The 17,077-nt window shown below is 36.2% G+C and overlaps 1 long non-coding RNA gene across 1 annotated transcript in view; it reads left to right on the top strand.

The window, feature by feature from the left end:
- LOC134805518 (uncharacterized) overlaps positions 1–17,077 on the top strand; it is a 126,712-nt gene that overhangs the window by 89,172 nt on the left and 20,463 nt on the right. The window lies entirely within an intron of this gene.

The following is a 17,077-nucleotide window of genomic DNA, read 5'->3' as shown; positions in this document are numbered from 1 at the left end:
CCAAATGTGCGGAAAAGTTATTCCGCACATTCAAGCTCCGGACTGCAAACCCCAGGAGAAGGAAGGTTGAGACGGGAATAAAGACAGGAAGTGATGTTTTGGATCATAGGATTAAAGACGGGATTTTAGGGTGAGGAAAGGAACACCTGGCGGGTGGGGATGCCACATCACTTGGCGTGGCCCACGTCAGGCGGTGCCCCCATACTTTGCTACTAGTGGTCCGGGGTAAGTTGGTAAATATAGCGACGCCCGATCCGACCACTAGCATTGCCCAGGAGGGACGACCCACCCACCAATGAGACCCTGGGTGGGTTCGGCCCTGATCCGCGGCGGCAGATACAGGGACGACGGGGACGTGTATGGTGGATTTGAGGTGTCGGCCAATAGCCCAGCGTCGCATACCTGAGCGTACCTACTCCCTCCAACCCCCCCCACAACAATTTAATGAATCATCAAAGAAACGATTGTTTCCATGTTTGTACACATTTACCTTCAGAACAGGATAAAAAGAAAAACTGGTTCAATGAAAACGTTTCCTCCAATATACTTACTTTCGATAATTATGAACGTAAATTAAGGGTACCTTTTGTTATTTATGCTGATTTCGAGGCCTTTCTAAACCCGATTCAAACAGGTACAATTAATCCTACTACATCCTCAACAACAAATGTACAAAAACATGAGGTATATAGTTTTGGATACTACATTAAATGTTCTTATAATGATAAATTGTCAGTGTACAGAACATATAAAGGCAAAAATTGCACCCAGGAATTTATGAAGTATATGGAACAAGACTTAAAGGCCATTTGTAGGAGAAATACTTTTGTAAAAACTCCATTGCCTTTATCTAATGCAAATAATGTGCATATTGCTCAGAGTAGTACATGTTATATTTGTGATAAAAATTTAAACGAGGATTCAGTCATTTCCTATAATTACCATACTGGTCTTTATGAAGGAGTGGCACATACATTTTGTTCTGAAAAATACAGGGCACCTAATTTTGTACCTGTATTTTTCCATAATTTGTGTAACTATGATAGTCATTTTATAGTGCATGGGCTTGGTTTGGCGGAAGGCGACATTGAACTGATTCCAGAGAACAAAGAGAAATACATTTCATTTTCTAAGAGCTTACAAATAAATAATCGCACAATTAAATTGAGATTTGTCGATTCACTTAAATTTATGTCCAGTAGTCTTGACAAATTGGCAAAAAACTTGTTGCCTGAACAATTTCATGAATTAAAATTGAATTTTTCATGCGAGGAGGATTTTAAACGCTTATTACGAAAGGGTGTCTATCCCTATGAACACATGTCATCATACGATTCTTTAAACTTAACAGCTCTTCCCTCTAAAGATGATTTCTTTAGTTCCTTGTCTGATAGTCACATCTCAGAAGAGGATTATGATCACGCAAAAGATGTTTGGTCTCATTTTCAATGCAAAAATATGGGTGATTATTCTGATTTATATTTAAAAACTGATGTTCTATTACTAACTGATATATTTGAAAATTTTAGAAACCTTTGTCTTAAGACGTATGGATTAGACCCCGCTCATTATTATACTGCTCCGGGATTAAGTTGGGATGCAATGTTAAGAACTACAAAAATAAAACTAGAACTCCTAACTGATATCGATAAAATAGCTTTTATATCAAAAAATATTCGAGGTGGCATATCACAATGTAGTAATAGATACGCGAAGGCTAATAATATTTTTTTGGAAGATTATAATCAAAATATCCCATCGTCATTTCTTATGTACTTTGATGCAAATAACCTTTACGGGTGGGCTATGTCTCAATGTCTTCCTACCGGTAAATTTGAATGGGTAAATACAGATACTGACTTTAATATATCTGATGACGCTGATCATGGTTTAATTTTAGAAGTTGATCTCGAATACCCTAACGAGTTGCATGACTCTCATTCAGATTTGCCATTTTGTCCTGAAAACGTTTGTTTGGGTAATTCCAAAGAAAAAAAATTAATTCCTAATTTAAATAAAAAAACGAATTATGTCATTCATTATAGAAATCTAAAACAGTGTTTGAAGAATGGTTTGAAATTGAGTAAAATCCATCGCATTCTTAAATTTCAGCAGTCTATGTGGTTAAAAAGTTACATAGATTTGAACACCCACATGCGATCACAGGCATCATCCGATTTTGAAAAAGATTTCTTTAAACTAATGAATAATTCAGTGTTCGGTAAAACCATGGAAAATGTTGCAAAACGCGTAAATGTCAAATTATTAAATCACTGGGAAAATCGAGGAAAAACGCAGGGGGTTCAATCTTTGATAGCGAAACCTGAGTTCCATAGTTTATCCATATTCTCTGAGAATTTAGTGGCCGTTCAATTGAATAAAACTAAAATATTTTATAATAAACCGATTTATCTGGGATTTTGCGTATTAGATATATCGAAAACTTTGATGTATGACTTTCACTACAGCTACATGAAAACCAAATATCCAGACAATCTTAAGCTTCTTTATACAGATACTGATAGCTTAGTATATCAAATTTTCACGGAAAATTATTACGCAGATATAAAATCAGATCTTAATTTATATTTTGATACATCTGACTATCCTCCTAACAATAAATATGATTTGCCGTTAATAAATAAAAAGCGATTAGGGTTTTTCAAAGATGAAAATAATGGTAGAATTTTAAAAGAGTTTGTAGGTCTGAGATCTAAAATGTATACCTTAGATGTTGAAAAATATGACGAGAATGATGAGAAAACCGAAAAATACGGTGTTTTATCAAAAGCCAAAGGAGTCAATAAATGTGTTACAAAAAAATTTACTCTTGACAATTACAAAACGTGTTTATTTAATAAAAATTTGCAACGCGCTCAAATGCTAAGATTTAAGTCTATAAAACATATAATATTCACTCAAAAAATAAATAAAATATCATTATCGCATGAAGATACAAAACGGTACTTATTAGAAAACTCTTCTGACACTCTAGCGTGGGGTCATTATAAAATACCGCAATAATGAAAAAGTTTCAAAGTTGTAATATAATCACACAGAACATTCGAATTCCAAATTATTGTTTGTACATTGTATATTTTTTAAGGTATTACTTGTAAACATGTAAAAAAAATGTATGAATTTTATTTTATTGTATCTTTTAAGGTATTTTTGTAAATATGAAACAAAAAAAATAATGTTAAAAGTGTGATCATAAATAATAAAAAAAAAATTACGTAATCATTTTGTTTTGTTTTTTTGTCTACTATATCTGAGTTGTTTAAATAGTAATCATCTTTCTGAATATTACCATTTAAAGTCCATCCGTTAACATATCAACACTCACCCACACACATACACACATACACATAGATTACGATATCTAATAATGATTCACTTTTATCATCCTTTCACCACCATTGTCGCAGGTCCTAGTGAGTGTGGTAAAACGCAATTTGTTACAAACTTTTTGAATAACTCCAAAGAGATATGTAATGTTGAATTTGATGAAATTATTTGGTGTTATGATGAAATGCAACCTCTCTACAATCTGGAAAATGTAAATTATAGTCAAGGAATACCAGATTTTTCAATGTTTGATGGGAAGAAACCTAAACTTCTTATTATAGATGATTTGATGAGAGAATCAGATGGACGAATCGTTGACATTTTTACGAAAGGTAGTCATCATAGAAACTTAAGTGTTTTTTATATTACACAAAACGTATTTCATCAAGGTAGAGGTCAACGTGATATTTCATTGAATACAAGCTACATTGTATTTTTTAAAAATCCCAGGGATAAAACTCAAATACGCTACCTGTCACGACAAGTTTACCCAGAAAACTCAAAGTTTGTGGACGAAGCCTACAAAGATGCTACAAAGGAGGCTCATGGTTACCTCATGATTGACCTGAAACAAAATACAAATGACATATGCCGTTTTAAAACAAAAATATTTCCGTTTGATGGGCATTGCACAGTGTATGTACCTAAAAAGGGGTTTAAATATGATAAAAATCACCATATTTTAGTCAGTTCTACATGATGCATGCAAGAGTAAACACATATAAACATTTACTTGAAGCATTGCAGTTGCTTAAACCCAAATATCGTACTGCATTACTTAAATCTTGTGACGATGAAGAGATCAACATTATTTGTGAGTGCATTTATAACGTCCTAAATGGGAAAATTCCATTAGAAAAAAAAGAAAAGACGAAACTAAAAAAATATAAAGATATTTTAAGAAAATTAGTTTCGAAAGGGAAACATAAAATAAGAAAAACTGTTATAGTTCAAAAAGGAGGTGCATTTCTACCTATTATTTTAGGTGCAGTTTTAAGTGCTTTAGTGAACTCTTTATCATAAACAAAATGGAAAACACAAAAAAAATGTTATTAGTTGAATCAGATTTTATTGAAAGGCTGAAAAGGAATGAGAGTCCACCCGAAAATTCCTCATCTCGGCTAGATGGAGAGATGCAAAAAATCCTTAAAAGTAAAATGAATGATCGCGAAAAGTGGACGTTATATTCTCAAGCATTACAAAGATTTCTACATTTTATTGAAACAGATCGAAAACCGTTTAGAATACCCATCGTGATGGAGGGGGTAGATCAAGTCATCAACGAAAGTAATGATATTATAAAAACAAAAGTGAACAAAAAGGAGGAGATTGAAAATAATGAGTCAGTTACAGATAATGTAACTGAAGCAGCCACACCGTCATCGTTTAATACACCACCTGGCGAAATAAATCAAGAACTAATGCCAATTAGTCCGTCAAAAATTATAAACATATTACCTAAATCTTATGAAAAAAAAGCACGAACGTTGTTAGATTACATTGTTTCAAGTAAACCGAAAATTTGGTGGAAACAGACTGGTGAAGTTGTTATAAATAACCAAACCATTCAAAATAGTAATATTACTGATTTGGTAAGCGACACCGTTAGATGTCTTAAACGTCCTAAGCCAATTGGATGGGAAGTGTTTGCTTTACTTTTAAAAGATATCGAAGTTCCTAGGTCATGCATAGGTAATCCTACAAATTTAGCATTTATTAATGGTACTCCTTTGATTGAACCCTTTACCCCCTCCACATCTGTGAAGACGAGAGCCTCAACAGATAAAGATAATAATACTTCTACGCCTCTTGCTACACGGGAGCAAAAGCGATCCGGAAAGAAAATAGAGTGGGAAAGATGGACTCCTTATTAGATATTAACAGAATCTATTATGACGTCTCTAATCCAGCTGGCTATAGCAGTTTAAATAATTTATCAAAGGAAATGAAAGGTCAAATGAACAAAGAGGAAGTGAAAAAATGGTTACAATCTCAAGATACGCACACGCTGCATAAACCTATTCATAGACGATTTACTAGAAATAAATACATTCTCTCGAACTTTAATGAACTTTGGCAAGCTGATTTAAGTGATATGAGTACTTATAGTCAATATAATGATGGGTATAAATATATTCTTTGTGTTATTGATGTGTTCAGTAAATATGCTTTTGCAAGAGCCATGAAGAAGAAGGATTCAGCAACTGTTAAACAATGTTTTGAAAGCATATTTACTGAAGCCAACTCTGTTCCCCGTCACATCCAATCTGATAAAGGTACAGAATTTGTTTCAAAGGCGGTTAGAGATTACTTTAAGAGCAAAAATATTAATTATTATACCACTAATAACCCCGACATTAAAGCAAGTATAGTAGAAAGGTTTCAAAGAACACTTAAAATGAAAATGTGGCGTTACTTCACTCATAAGAATACATATAACTACACAAATATATTACAAGATCTTCTACATTCTTACAACCATAGCTATCATTCTAGCATTAAAATGCGCCCAGTTGATGTTAGCTCTAATAATATTATGACTGTTTGGTGTAATTTATATGATCGCAAAAAAGATAGGCAAATTTCATTAGAAACTAAAAAACTAAATGTAGGTGATCATGTTAGAATCACTAAATATAAGCATGTGTTTCAAAAAGGTTATGAAAGTAATTGGAGTGATGAAATATTTATTATTGATTCGATTATTAACAGATCGCCACGAGTTGTTTATACAATAAAGGATTTAGAAGGTGAACCCATCATTGGTACATTTTATTCTAAAGAATTACAAAAGGTAACTTACCTCCCCTCCAACGAGTATAAAATTGATAAAATAATACGCTCGCGTCGAGTTGCTGGCAGAAAGGAAATACTAGTTAAGTGGCAAGGTTATCCTAATAAATTTAATTCTTGGATACCTGAATCAAACTTAAAGAAAATATGAGTGAAAATAGTTTTTATCTAACTTTGTTAAGTAATAGTTCATCAGATTACTACACGGATAACACGACTGCACATTTCTTAACTAAATTACCAAAGACCATTAAATTGGATGGAGAATGGGTAGTTGGGTTGGTGGAATTTCAATATCCTTGTTCCATGTATAATGTTCAAGAGCACGAAAACATCATTTATTTAAAGAAAAAGGTGTTATCACCCACCGATAAAACTACAAAAATAGTAGATATAAAAACTCATATACCACCCACTACATATGATAATATAGATCATTTTCTTCAAGCGTTTAATGAAAACCCACAGTTAAAAAATAACGTAAAATTTCGATATGATGGATTAACAAAACTGGTTGGAATAGCAACAACAAATAAAGAAATAACATCTATCATTACAACTCCGATACTAAGTCTGCAATTGGGTTTTAAACCGAAAACAAATTTAAAACAAAATACATTAGGAAAAAGCCCTGCAAATTTATATTTAGGTTTACCATCTCAAATATTTGTTTATACTGATATAATACACCCACAAGTAGTCGGAGATGTTATTACTTCATTACTCAGAATAATACCTTTAGATCCAACTAAGTTCATTTATGGAGCTTATAAAACTCACATCTTCTCACCCGCTCATTATGTACCAGTTTTACGAAGAGAGTTCGATACCATTGAAATAGATATAAGAACAACGACTGGTGTCAGAGTACCATTTCAATTTGGATCTTCTTGCGTGAAGCTACACTTTCAACGAGTAAAATGATTTACAACAGATCGTCAGTCTCTTGTCCTTACGAACATTATTATTCACACCAAGCCGGCTCTGGGATAGGTATTGTCTATAAGGGAGTTCCATATCAACGAGGACATGGTATAGGCAGTTTTTTGGGTGGACTATTTAGATCAGTGCTCCCTTTGTTATCTAGCGGTTTAAAAACCATTGGAAAAGAAACCTTAGGGGCAGGGGTTGGTTTGTTAACTGATATGGTAAATTCTCGTCCTATGGATAGTTCCATTCGATCACGATTTAAGGAAGCGAGCGCTAACCTAAAAAGAAAGGCTGATGAAAAAATTGATTCTCTCATGTCAGGATCTGGGTATAAAATGTCGAATAAAAGAAGAGAACCACTCATTACTCGAAAAGCATCGCGACGAAGAGGAAGTAGAAATAATAATAAAAATAACGATATATTTTCAAGTTAAATAATGTCATTTCTACACAGTCATTCATGTGAATGTGCAAAATCTGAATTAGATATATTTGCCCTTCCATCAACTCAAACAAGTATTGAAAGCGGACATTGGATTCATTACAAACCAATTTCATCTTTAAGTGATGATGGCCCCATTGAATTTCAAGTACCTGGATCAGGAGATGACTACATTGATCTATCACACACAATGTTACATATTACTGCTAAAGTATTGAATCAAGATGGGACAAAATTAAAAGCAGATGCCGGAGTTGGACCCACCAATAACTGGCTACATTCCCTTTTCAACCAACTTGATGTATATTTAAATCAAAAACTCATATCACCCCCAAACAATACATATGCTTACCGTGCTTATATGGAAAATCTTCTCAACTATGGACCGGCAGCCAAAAAAACCCATCTTACTTGTGGGTTATGGTATGAGGATACCCCAGGTTTTATGGATACCGTTGACGCCAACAACAAAGGATTTCAGAAAAGACTAGAATTTATCAAAGAGAGTAAGGAAGTGGAAATGATTGGACATTTGCATGGCGATATATTTAACCAAGAGAAATTCTTGATAAATGGTGTTGAATTGCGTATTAAGTTAGTCCGATCAAAAGAATCATTTAATTTAATTTGTCATCAAGATAAAAAACTTAAAGTACAAATAACAGATGCTAGTCTCATTGTTAGAAGAACAAAAATCAATCCTAGCGTTTTGTTAGCCCATCAAAAAGTATTGGCAACAACGACTGCGAAGTACCCCATTACGAGAGCAGAAGTTAAGGTTCTCACAATACCAACAGGGGTCCAGGGTAAAACATTGGATAATATATTTCTCGGACAAATTCCTAAACGCTGTATTATTGGATTTGTATCAAATTCAGGTTTTAATGGAAATTTAGCTTTGAATCCATTTAATTTTCAAAATTATAATATGAATTCATTTAGTTTGTTTGTAGATGGTCATGAAATTCCTTCTAAAACATTACAACCGTCATTTAGTTCTGGTTTAATAGCGGCGGCATATCACACCTTATTTTCTGGAACTGGTATTCATTTTCACAACGAAGGTAATGGAATAAGTAGAACAGATTATGGTGGAGGATATTGTTTGTTATGTTTTGATTTAACCCCTGATTTATCTGCTAGTTCAACTTCACACTGGAATCTTGTTAGACATGGAAGTGTTCGGATAGAAGTACGCTTTGATTCGGCTCTAACTAGCACCATTAATTGTATCGTGTATGCAGAATTTGACAACATTATTGAAATAAACAAAAACCGTGATGTATCTGTAGATTATAATAGTTGAATAACATAATTATATAAATACAATGTTTTCTTTCGTTTACTTTATTTTGTTGTAGTCATTGTTTGCAGCATCATCAAGACATAAATTGTTATTAATTAAGTAATTATGGATACTAATGAGATTCAATTTTGTATGAAGAAATTAAACCCACTTTTTGAATCAAATGTTTTTGCTGCTAACAAAATACCTATTTGGGTCGATCTACCTGTCTTTATTGTTAGTAATTTGGACCCTGACACGAAACCAGGCTCCCACTGGGTTGCCATACACATTGATGTTACTGGTATAGGAGAATATTTTGATTCCTTCGGACGGAAACCTTCAGGTTACCATAACTTATTTTTAAAAAGAAACACCAGACAGTGGTTTTATAACAATAAACCTCTTCAAAACCATTTTACTTCAGTTTGTGGTGAATATTGTCTAGTTTATTTGTATTTTAAATATCATGGAAAAACTATGACAGATATGCTAAGTTTGTTTTCTGATAATTCTGTATGTAATGACCTTATATTAAGGAATATGTTTAAAACATTTTTTGTGAAATAAAATAATACGTGTACTTGAATAAGATTTTTTATTTTTTCATATAATACAAAGACCTTTTAAACCACACATTTTTTTTTAATTTTATTATTTACAAAATATTTCTTAACATTCTTTGTTACTTAAAAAACGAGACGACACAAAAAAATCTGTTACATGGAAAATGTACTTAAGGAGAGGTAAAAAATGAGAAATACGTTAACACAATCATTAAGCTACTACTATCATTAATAATTATAACTATCACTGTTTCTTATTATCTATAAAATATTTCACACTATTGTCCTTAGAAGCTAATTGCTTTGTTATGTTATAAATAATATTTCGCGTATTTTGTAGCTCCAAATCGTCTTCCAACGCAAAATATTTCAATCTGAAGTCCGCATGCTTCCAGTGTTCCATGGGTGGGACGTTTTTGATTTTATGCATATCATATATCTCGATTTTAATCAAATGTGATGCATAGGCCCCGTCGTCTTGTCCGGATGACAAGTTTGCAACACCGTCTGGTGAACTTTTGCTCACATTTGAAGACCGTTTCACAACTTTAGACTGCTTTTTAGGTCGTTCAAAGAAGCTATCGATATTGTTTCCTGAACGTTTCTTTGCGATGGCTTGTTTAACTTTGAGACCAAGCGTACCCTCTTCATCGCTTGATTCGTCTTTATTATCATCCGGGTAGTAATAGTTCTTGAAAGTATTTTCAGTGAACTGAAACAATATAAAACAATAATTTACACACTGTCTACAATCTTGATAATTAAAACACAAAGAACACAAGTGAAAACAAAACAAAGTAAGTTACGGTAATAAAAGACATACTTACATCCATTGTTGGGTCTTTCTATAAACACTTAAACACTTCACTGTTGAATTAACACTATATTTCTATATACTGCAGTAGATACAAGGAGCTCTGATACAGAGGACTGCCACGACAGTAATACTTACTCAAAGCCATTTCTCTTCGGCTTTTATACTGTGATAGTGAGCAGGATACAGTATCGTTCAAATCATGTCTCAACAGGTTCATCTAATACAGACGCTCTCTTTACTAAAACCCAAATTCAAAAGCATAATAGGAAACAATAAATCCATTGTCAGTATAAAATATAATAGATGTCTACCAATAAAGCAATTATGCTGTTATAACAATGAATACCAACACACAAGAAATGCCGACGTATTAGACTAAATCATGTTGAAACCAGTTGACACGTCTCGTTATTTTTTTAAAATCATACAAAGTAACATGTCTCAACAAGTTCATCTAAACAGACGCTCCCTGTACTCAAACCCAAATTATATCCACATAATAATCCATTGTCAGCATAAAATATATTAGACGTCTATCAATAAAGCAATTAAGCTGTTATAACAATGAAAACAAGTGCACAAGAAATGCCTCACACGCCTAGTTATTATTTTAATAATACAAAGAAACAAGTAGCTACGAGTTTACTTTCTATCGTGTTACAAAGAACATAAAAATGTATGTGAAAATAAACATATAGTATTAGATAATGAGACATACTTACATACTAAGTTTAAGAATAAAAAAGGCTACATTAGGTAGAATTGCATTTATCGCAGACAAAAATAATGAGTTAGAAATAGGTAAAACTAAATAAAATAACACAATACAATATGCACAATATAGGTAAGTATGTATACGATATGTAGGATGCTTTAGTTTGGATAGGTAAGAAGTTTAGGTATTTAGGTTAAAACATAACTTGAACGAAGACTAGGTGAAAGCAGGTTAGTTTGAAATGAGAAGTTAGGTTGATTTTAGTTAGGTTTGGTCAAGTTAGGTTTGGTAAAAGAAGGTTTAGGTTAGTTTAGGCTACCGACGGATTACTTGTGTAAATTCTAATTAGGTTAGGTTAGGTTAGAACTGTATTCCTTATAAATCGAAATAGCTCCAAGAGGTTGTAAGATAATAAGATAATGAATCGCAAATAAGTACCTTTTGCAAATACCTATCGGTAATACCTATTGCAAATACCTATCGCTAATACCTATCACAAACACCTACAGTATAATACACACATAAAGAAGGCATGAATGAAGACGTCGGTGGGTGAAGGGTCCATCCAGGTAGTATGCTCGGTAACACAATAACGCGCCCGAGTCGAGATCGAACAATAGAAAAGGGTCGATAAGCCTATTGTTACCGTGGTGAGCAAGGTGTATTGTTTAATTAGCGTATTTCGTAAGTACCTGAAGGAGGCGCCGGGCACTGCTGAGACCTAGCGCAATCAATTCAAATAGGGGGCTATTTTTTTTTTTTTTTTTTTTTTTTTTTTTTTTTTTTTTTTTTTTTTTTTTTTTTTAGGTTCAGCGGGGGCGGTGGATCGGCCCTGGGGTCAGGATCGGTGACCACTGAGAGGTGGGGCCAGAATCGGGGAATAGTTTCTACTTATACCTCATGTCATTGTATGTTGTGCAAAGTTTCATTACAATCCAACACGTAGTTTTAAAATGATAACGAAACTTCGTTAGTATGGGAAGTGAAATTCGGCCGACCTTGCTGGGGACTCTTAAATTAATTTCAAGCACATTTAAGTAGGTACTTAATACAGTACCAACCCAACATCGAGTACCCAAAGAAGGGAAGTTGGGTACGTCGTATACATCAGTAATTTAGGTCAAGTTACCCGATCCCGGTCATTACTACCATTTTGATGCGTAACGTATAATAACTACCATAAATTCCATTATTCGGTCCAGTCCAGCCGGTTATGTTTCCTAATAAACACCCTAAAATAGAACAAAGCGGCTACAATCCATTTTCACGACTTATACTGGCCGTTACCCAGTTATTAAGCCTAACTAATGTATTAAGTTCTTACTATTTCTGATACCTAATAAGTTATTTTCTTTGCCCCGTAAATCTGGAACAGATCTAGGCCAAATCTAGGCATACACGTAGCTGAAAAGTAAACGTAGGTACCTAACCTATATTATTTACAGTGGTACGAGTAGGTAATATTTATTTCAAGTTACAAGTTACAGGTTTACGGGTGTAAAATACTAAACACACACTTGACCTATGGCAAAGGGTTGATTTGGTCAGAGTTGCCGCATTAGACGGGTTATAGCCACTAGTTACCACCAAGTTGTTACCAGTGGTAACTACATGGAATACTTTTCCCACCTCTTACCACTGGTAACTACTGGAAAAAAAATCCCACCAAAAATGTCCAGTAGTTACCACTGGTAATAACTAGTGGGAATAACCCCATTAGACTTGTAGGTAAAATGCGCATGCTTTATTCAGTTTGTTATCCTGTCTATCTATGAATTGATTGGCGCTAAGCACCCTTATTTATAAATACAAATATCGAACGTATGAAGTACCGTCAACCGGGCTTGATAATTTATTAAAAACTACCCACACATATTATTGTATCATGCGATTGAAGATAATACAAATGCCATCAGATGGTCTAGCATGAGTTGCGTTTCCAATATCAACCGGACACACAACAGCAAAAAAGCCTGGTCCACTATCCACAAGCTCACTGGCGAAGCACCCGCGGCCACGCGCCCGGGCTTGATCACGGCCAACCAGATTGCAAGTCAACTTCTGCTGAACGGTAAGCCACCCCACCGCATACCTAGGCCCCCTTCCACCGCGGCTCTGCAGGATGACACCAACCGCAGCCTGAGCAGACCATTTACTGTATATGAACTCCAAACTGCCATAAAAAAACATGGACGACCTCACAGTGGAACAAATTAAGCACTTCGGACCTGTGGTGACTTCTTGGCTTCTGGCTCTCTTCAACGATTGTCTGGTGTCGCTCAGCATACCTAAAGTGTGGCGCAAATCAAAAATAGTAGCGCTGCTAAAACCTGGGAAGCCTCCCGATGATGCTAAAAGCTACCGCCCTATATCCTTACTGTGCCACACTTAAAAGTTGTTTGAGCGTCTTCTTCTCAACCGACTGACACAAGCAGTGGATCGATCCTCTTCTTATCAACGAACAAGCAGGATTCCGCCCCGGCAAGTCGTGTACGAGCCGGACACTAAAACTGACGCAGTACATTGAGGACGCGGTTTTGAGCTTGGCATGTTCACTGGTGTGGCTTTCGTCGATCTATCTGAAGCCTACGATACTGTGAACATCAAGATCTTGCTGTCAAAAGTTGCCAAAGTCACTCGAGATGGAGGCTTCGTTCGTGTCAAGTACCTACACGTGAGCTGCTACGGAACCGCTGTTTTCAAGTCCACCTCTATACGGGGAAGAGCCGATGGCGACGCCAAAAGAATGGTCTCCCCCAAGGCAGCGTGTTGGCGCCAACCCTTTTCAACCTATACACGAACGACCAGCCAAGTCCACCGGGGACTCAACGTTTCATCTACGCTAGGGTTGCCATACGTCCCGGTACGCCGGGACATGTCCCAGTTTGAAGCATGGTGTCCCGGTGTCCCGGCCGATAAGCAAATTGTCCCGGTTTAAAGATCATAGTTACTTAGTAGGGGGCTTGGTAAATATATACCAACAATAAAGACGACTAACTAGCTAGGGTAAACGTACGTGGATAGAACGATGTAAGCGCTGACACTTGTCCGTTCACTTTTTACGAATTTACGTTAACAATGTCAACACATTTAGTCTACTCGAGAAACTGAAAACGCTGAAAAATAGAGATACTACTCCTAAAAATACGTGTGATACCTCATTAGATTCGTAATGTTGTCTAGAATAATGTATTGGAAGCGTTTATTAGCACACAAAAAATGTCAAAAGTTATAAACAAAAAAAGGGGGAAAAAAGTAGATATTTCCTATTTCCCCAATATCTCAAAAAGTATTAATATTTAAGAAACCAAATTAATATTATCAAAGTGGAGGATATTTCATGTAAAAAAAGTCTATACTTGCAGAAGTTTATCTCCATTATTTATACTTTTTATTCAACGCTGAACACACTACAGCCCTCCGTGCCTCATTTTCGGGAAACGCGCGCGGCGTAAAAAAGCGAGTCCGTAATATTAATATAATATTAAATATGTATTAAAAATTTTGTAAAAAAATATGGCGTATTTTAAACATGTCAGAAAATGTACTACTTGTAGATTTAACAATTGCCTAACTTGTTAAAAAGTAACAAAATTTTCTCGAACTTCTTTCTTTATTGAAAACTAAACAAAAATGATAAAATAACTATCGTAATTTGTTTTCACTTTCTAAAGCCCTTCTCAGATACATGCGTAATAAGATCAAAATAAGTTTTAGAATAACATTGAAAATCAACAAAAAACGAAAAATCAAGGTAAATCGTAAAATATAAAACAATATAACGTGCATTTTCCACTTTGTAGCGAAAAGAGACTACAAACAGAGAACTCGACTGGCGGGTTGCTGGCATTGAATGACTGTGTTAAAAAAAAATTGTGTTTAGGCAAAGGCTAAAAACCTTTTAAGTTACCTATTGTTGTAATAAAAGTTACTTTTTTTCTACCTTTACTACTTTTTAGGATTTCGTAGTCACCTAGAAACCCTTATAGTTTCGCCATGTCTGTCTGTCTGTCCGAGGCTTTACTCCGTGGTCGTTAGTGCTAGAAAGCTGCAATTTGGCATGTCGAGCGTTTTTCGACTTAAAATACGTTGAGTGACCCGTTGTTAATATATTTAATTTGGCATGGATACATAATTCATGCATTGTGACAGAACGGTAAAAGAAAAACATGTTTTTTTTGGGTACCTCCCATATAATTTTTTTTTTTGAAAAAAAAATTTTGCTTTGTCGCAATAGTGTTGGGTATCGTATCATTGGATAGGTCTTTCGAAACGAATAAGGGTCTCCAAAAATCATTTTTTGATATAGTAAGTAAATATTTTCGGAAATAATCGCTCCGAAAGAAAACAAAATGCCCCCCATAGGGCTAACTGCCTCCTGCCAAACCCTAGCAAAACTCAGACATGTGCGTTTCACTTGCGCAACCATCACGCAAACAGACCTCTTCGCGTAGAGTGGGATGGTGCGACACTTGAACATTCCCCCACCTGCAATATCTGGGAATAACGCTGGACAGAGCGCTAACCTACAGGGCGCACTGTTCTAACACACGCACGCATGAAAGTTAGTGCGCGGAACAACTTACTGCGTAGGCTAACTTCAACAAGCTGGGGCGCAACCGCGCACACCTTGCGTACCACCGGACTAGTTTTGTGCTTTTCTGCTGGAGAGTTTGCCTGCCCAGTCTGGCATCGGTCCCCACACGCGCCAGCCTTGTAACCGCCGCGCTTAATCTCAGGCTGCCTCAAGCCGACCCCGCTCAACAAGCTCTACCCTTTAGCTGGAGTGGCTCCCCCTGACATCCGCCGGGAGGTAGCCTGCGCTGTCGAAAAGCACAAACAGGAGAACGACCAGCGGCACCCCTTGGATGGACATATCCCACCACCCGCACGTCTTAAAAGCCGCAGGAGTTTCATGCGGAGTACCAGCCCCCTGCAGGGTGAGCCGCCCGATGTGCGCCGCTTGCTGTGGCACACCCGGTGCCCTCCACCGTACGTGTACGTGGAGGCTTTGGAGCAACTACCGCCTGGCCATAAAGAACCTTGGCCAATTTGGAAGGCCTTAAACAGGCTCAGGTCCCAAGTTGGTCGCTGTAGGCAAAACATGGCCAAAGGGGATTGCTCCGTAGCCCCTCGACTCAGTGTACCTGCGACACAGCAACGCAAACCATGGCACATCTACTGGCGTGCCCCGCATGCCCGCATCACTGCTCGGAGCTGGATCTGAGGGACGTGACAGCCAGGGCTGTCAACACCGCTGCCTACTGGGCATCCATCGTATAGAAAAAGGAACCTCGACACGAAAAGAAGAAGATCATGCGATTGAAGATAGTGTAAATGCCATCAGGTCTAGCATGAGTTGCGTTCTCGCGCGTGATTCCATACATCTAGCGCGACTTCAAGTATGGACTCGCGCGCGAGAACGCAACTCATGCTAGACCGGCTGGAAGGCGACAGTATAAACAAAAAAGGAAGCAATGGAAAGATTCGCTTCTGGTAAGCTTCGGTAGCTCAGTTGGTTAAGATTAAGAGCAATCGGGTCGGTGTTCCGAAATGTCGCAAGTTCAACTCTTACCGAAGCGGGGAATTTTTCCTTTCAAAATTCACGGTGTGCCTCAACCTCAACTGAAAACATTAAGTAGTATACAGTGTGGAAAAAAATTATGGGCCCTAGAGAGAAAGTACCTCAAAAGCTTAAGTTAGCTCATTTTAAAAAGAAACAAAACTGCATTAAAGACTTTTTTAAATTCGGTTCTCTCGTCCGGGAATCGAACCGATTTATAGTTAAAAAAATACTAAATTTATGCGATTTTATGGATATTTTGTACGCCAGAGGAGTGTAACACTTAATTTTTTTCTTGGAGAAATTTTACCATTACATGAACTGTATCGACTAGAGCAGCAGTCGGCAACCTTTTAGCAGCCAAAGTCCACATAGTAGTTAACGAAGTTGACGCGGGCCGCACTTCGTTAATATTTATTTTATTTTTATTTTTTTTTATTTATTTTTTATGACTTTAGACATTGTCGTTTGTCAATATCACATACTAAATAGCTAGGAGCTAGGAGGCTCGCGGGCCGCCTGTTGCCAACCGCTGGACTAGAGGAATAAAATAGCAAAAGTTTTTTTTTTATTAGTAGTCGGTCGATTCTCAGGCAAACAAGCGAATTAAAAATAAAC

The sequence above is a fragment of the Cydia splendana genome, chromosome 2 (genome assembly GCF_910591565.1).
Source record: "Cydia splendana chromosome 2, ilCydSple1.2, whole genome shotgun sequence".
Lineage (NCBI taxonomy): Eukaryota > Metazoa > Arthropoda > Insecta > Lepidoptera > Tortricidae > Cydia > Cydia splendana.
Note: the sequence above shows the minus strand (reverse complement) of the source record. Positions and strands in the feature narration are given on the sequence as shown.